Source organism: Octopus bimaculoides, chromosome 8, assembly GCF_001194135.2.
Source record: "Octopus bimaculoides isolate UCB-OBI-ISO-001 chromosome 8, ASM119413v2, whole genome shotgun sequence".
NCBI classification, from domain to species: domain Eukaryota; kingdom Metazoa; phylum Mollusca; class Cephalopoda; order Octopoda; family Octopodidae; genus Octopus; species Octopus bimaculoides.
This window is the reverse complement of record NC_068988.1, coordinates 73,693,841-73,699,245: the sequence shown is the minus strand read 5'-3', so window position 1 is coordinate 73,699,245 and position 5,405 is coordinate 73,693,841.

Below are 5,405 nucleotides of genomic sequence, written 5' to 3'. Positions count from 1 at the left end.
TATATATATATATATATATATATGTATATACAAAGCAGTTCTAAATGAAGTAAAAGCTAGAAAGAAAAATCTAATTGCATGGATAGGAAAGCCGATGACATGATCCCACACTCATTGATAAGTGAATGTTTGAGTATATTCAGTATAGCAGACAACATAAGATAATTAATTAGCTCTACTCAGGTGACACACTCTTTCGGAAAGTTAATGTCAAAAGAGGAAATTTCCAAGGGGTCTCGTTGTCCCCTTTAATATTTGTTCTATGTTTGATACCCCTCAGTTTAGTATTAAGGAAGGCAAAGGCAGGGTACCAGTCCAAAAATAATAAGGGAAAAATTAACCATTTGCTCTACGTGGATAATCTGAAGCTTTTTAGTAAGAATGAAAAAGAAATAGATTCCTTAATACAAACTATAAGACTCTTCAGCAAAGATATATGGAATTTGGCATAGATAAGTGTGCAATATTAGTCATGAGGAGGAGACAGGTAGTCAACAGTGAAGGCATCCAATTACGAGATGGCCAGACATTAAAATCATTGAAAGGAGGAGAGAGTTATAAGTATCTAGGAGTATTAAAATCCGACAGAGTACTAACTACAGAAATGAAAACTAAAATTGAGGAGTACGTCAGAAGCTAATGAAATCAAAGCTAAATGGTCCGAATCTAGTGAAGGCTGTAAATACTTGGGCAGTATCATTACTTAGATACTCAATAGATTTTGTAGATTGGACAAAAACTGAATTAGCAAAGTTAGACAAAAAACTAGGAAGGAATTCGATATGAATGGAGGATTCCACCCAAGGGCAGGAGTAGCAAGATTATACCTACCTAGAAAGGAAGGTGAAAGAAGGTTAATATCAGTAGATGACTGCGTGAAGTCGGCTAGAGTAAGTATAGACTCCTATGTAGGTAATAGTGAAGAAAGTTTATTAAAAGCTGCCAGAGTCACAGCAAGACATAGAGAAACCAAAAACCCAAACGAACTTAAAATCTAGAAAAAAGAACTGAAATTATCTGCCTGGCAGGAGAAGGCGTTGCATGGTAGATTCCCAAAGATAGTTTCAGTAAATAGTAGAAGTGAGACATGGTTATGGTTGCAGAAAGGAAAGTTGAAAAGAGAGACAGAAAGTTTGTTAATAGCTGCACAAGATAAAGCATTAAGGACTAATTGGATAAAAGCCAAGATAGAAAAAAAAAACAAGTAGATTCCCAATGTAGATTATGAAAAGCGAAAGAGGAAAGCGTTACTTATATAGTAAGTGAATGTAGCATGCTGGCACAGAAAGAATACAAGAAAAGACATGACAATCTAGGGAGAGTAATCCACTGGGAGCTATGTAAAAAGCTTGGATTTGAACATACTGATAAATGGTATGAACATGAACCTAATAAAGTACTAGAAAGTAAGAAATGCATGATATTGTGGGACTTTAACATTCAGACTGACAGAGTAATAGAAGCTGGAAGGCCTGATTTGGTAGTAGTAGATAAAGAGAATAGAAAGTGCCAGAGAATTGACTTTACAGTCCTAAATGATGAAAATATTAATACGAGAGGTATAGAAAAATAGGAAAGTACCAGGACCTAGCTATTGAATTACAGAGATTATGGAAAGTGCGGGTAAAATGTATCCCAATAGTTATAGGTGCATTAGGAACTATCCTTAAAAATCTGAACAGATTGATAGAGGAAATAGGCATAATACCCACTTTAGTACAGCTCTAGTAAACAGTGTTATTAGGCACGAGGGTTCCTGGCATCTAAGGCTAGTTGTTGTAACCCTATGTTAACATACTTTTCTTTTCCAACAGTCTAAATTGTTGAGAGTACATGAACATAATAATAATAATAATAATAATAATAATGATAATAATAATAATAATAATAATAATAATAATAATAATAATAATAATAATAATCTTTTCTACTAAAGGCACAAGGTCTGAAATTTTGGTGGAAGAGGCAAGTCGATCATATCGACCCCAGTACTCAGCTGGTACTTATTTTATTGACTGCGAAAGGATGAAAGGCAAGTCGACCTCGGTGGAATTTGAACTCAGAATGTAGCAACGGGTGAAATATCGCTAAGCATTTCACCCGGCGTATTCATAGTACTATTACTATTACTAACAATAGTAATAATATGAAGAAACAGTACACCAAATCACTTGTCCTAGGTCAATCTGTAAGTGTTTTCCTCAGGGGAGAGCCAACACGGGGTCGAAAAGTTATCCACTGGCACAAACTCTTCACCGAGTACGAACTTGGATGGTCACTTGAATGGGAACTGCTCCAATTCGAGCCCTCAAAGTTTACCACCACAGCCACCACAAAAAAAAAAATTAAGAAGTTCAAATGGACCCAGGAAGAGTATAAAGAAGTAATATACGCTCATTACTATGCATTAGGTAGGCCATCTCAAGAGAGGCCCATCAGAAGCTTTTACAAAATATGCAGAAACAGGAATTCACGATAGCAGATCGTATTTGGATGAAAGTAAGAAGTGAGCAAATGTTAGAAGGGAAATCTTCACAAATAATACACACAAAACTAGTGAAATAATTGCGATCAAACACGTAGCTGAAAATGACCTAAATATAAGGCAGGAAGAAAACGAAGAATCAGATGAAGAGAGTAGCCTGCCACGAGTCTTAATTGAAAAATTGTCATATGATCAAATCACGCAAATGCCTGAAGAAATAAGAAATTCTAATGAAGCTGAAAAAGACAGCAAAGTGGTAAAGAAACAGTATTTGAAGACCACACATTTGTTGAAGAACACGGAGAGCCTAAGATGGAAATGAATCAGAAAATTCTAAATGAGCTTGAAGTTGTAAGACATACAAGTATGAGTGATAGAAAACCACTTCATAAACACCAGAAAACAAATAATAATAATAATTAAAAAAATTAAAATGGCAAATATGTAACAAAAGAAATCATACAAGAATTAAAATTTGATCTTACTATGATAAATGAAATTATTTCCGCATCTGCTAAGACAATTGAAATCAGTTGTATGCCTTTGAAAAAACAAAGAAAACCAAACCGGAGAAGTAAAATTGATAAAGAAATTGAATTAATGAGAAGGGAAATATCAATATCGAATGAATTAATTTGTGGAAATGATCTAAGATCCAAAATAGGAAGAACGATGAGAAAATTTAGATTTCCATCAAGATAAGAACTGATATGAACAAAAGAAACACTGAAACAAAAGGTCCAAGTAAAATCTCAAAGATATGATAAAAGAAACAATTTTTACAAGCAAAATAAACTGCTCACATTCAATGCCAAAACATTCTATAGAGAAATAAGGAAGGAGAAAATAACCATTGAAAACCACCTTCCATCTCATGGAAGAAATTGAAAACTCTTTGAAAAAAGATTTGGAACGATGAGAAGACATACAATGAAATTGCAGATTGGATTAGACGCGCAGAAGTATCTTGACAAAAATTACAAGAACTAGCAGGAGAAGACATCTCAATAGTAGACCTAAGATGACACTCACGAAGGTTCATAAGTGGAAATCCCCCGATAAAGATAGGGTGTCAGACTTCTGGCTCGTATCGTTCCCGTGCGCTCACGAATAGTTTGTTTAGCTGTTCAATGAAATTATGAGAGATCCTAAGAAAACACTTGACTGGTTAGCAAGTAGTATTACTTACCTACTTCCAAAGAATAATGAAACCAAAGTTCCAAAATACTACCGGCCAATAACTTGTTTATCTACCACTTATAGAATTTTAACATCTATTCTCGTGGAGAAATCATATACATTTATGGAAAAGAACAATATTTTCCTCACTGAACATAAAGTGTGCGGTGAGACTCATATGGATGCAAAGATCAACTCATAATTAATCGTGTAATCCTTGAGAACTCATAACAAACGTAGAAATCTCAGTTCTGCATAGAATGATTATAAAATGCCGCATCCATGGAGCTTGAAATCGCTGGACATCTTCTAAATTTCTCCTGTAATTTCAAACTTCCTGAAGCATAATATATCGTTGTAGAATACGAATCTCCAATTATATTACTCTAATGGAGTACTAGCTTCAAACAATATTAGCATCAGCTGTGGCATTTTCCAAGGTGACTCAATTTTACTTCTAATTTTTTACTTAGCTCTAATACCACTTACAAGTTTACTTGACAGAAGAGGACAAATGTATAACATTGACAAGAAAATAAACCATCTATTTTATATGGATGACTTAAAACTCTATAGCAAAGACAATGATGAGCTTGAAGGCATATTATGTAATATGAAAGCATTCAATGATGACTTCAGTTTGGTTGTGATAAGTGTGCCAAGGTCACTTTAAAGAAAGGGAAATTGAAGACCTCAAATTCAGTCATGTTAGATATCGACTCGGTTATAAAAGAACTTGAGCAGGAATAAATTCATAAATACCTAGGAATAAATGAAGGCTCTGGCATTCAGCATGCCTTCCTGAAAGAGATCAGGAAGGGATGTTATAGAAGACTTCGAGGAGTTCTGAAATCTGACCTAAATGAACATAAGGTGTTAGCCATAAATGTCTTAGTAGTTCCAGTTGTTACTTGTAGCTTCAATATGTTGAACTGGAATATCAGTGAAATAAAGAAAATTGACTGAAAAATACGTAAGCTGCTGACTTGTAATAAGATGCACCACTCAAAGGCAGGTATGGATCATCTTTACCTTTTCAGAGCCCAAGGAAGTCGAGGCTTAATTCAGTTTGAACTTTCTTACAACATCAGCACAACTGGACTGGCTAAATATCTTGAAACAATTAACGACTGGATGCTAAAACATGTTGAAAATCACGAGAAGCGTAAGAAACTCGGTTCTGTCATAAGGGAGAGCAAAAAATTTGCTATTGATTTTATGCATGATATCTAGGCTGAACAGCCTGAGGGAAGTGTGGCAACTGTTGTGGCAAAGAAGGTGAAATCAATGGCAAAGAAAAAAGCGCGTGAACAATTGGCTGGTTGGAGGGAGCAGAAACCTCTGCAAGGCAAATATGTGGCCCGTAGCAAACAAGATGTTGCCCAGAAGCACACTCATCAGTGGCTACGAAGCACAGGACTAAAGACAGAGAGGGAAGGCTTCATCTTAGCTGCTCAAAATCAAAGCTTATTGACCCGGAACTACCAAGCCAATATAATGAAAAATGGGCAAATCCAAAGTCCTGATTCTGCGATGATGAGATTGAAACAGTGGACCACTTAATCTCTGGAAGTAAAGTTTTAGCATCAGCAGAGTATAAATTAAAACATGACAGAGTTGGGCATATTATTTTTAAGTATTCTATGAGCACTATCTGTGCTTTCGTGATTTGCTTTTTCTTTTTGTTTTAAAACCTAGCACTTATTCAATCGACTACTTTATGCCGGACAACCAACTATAT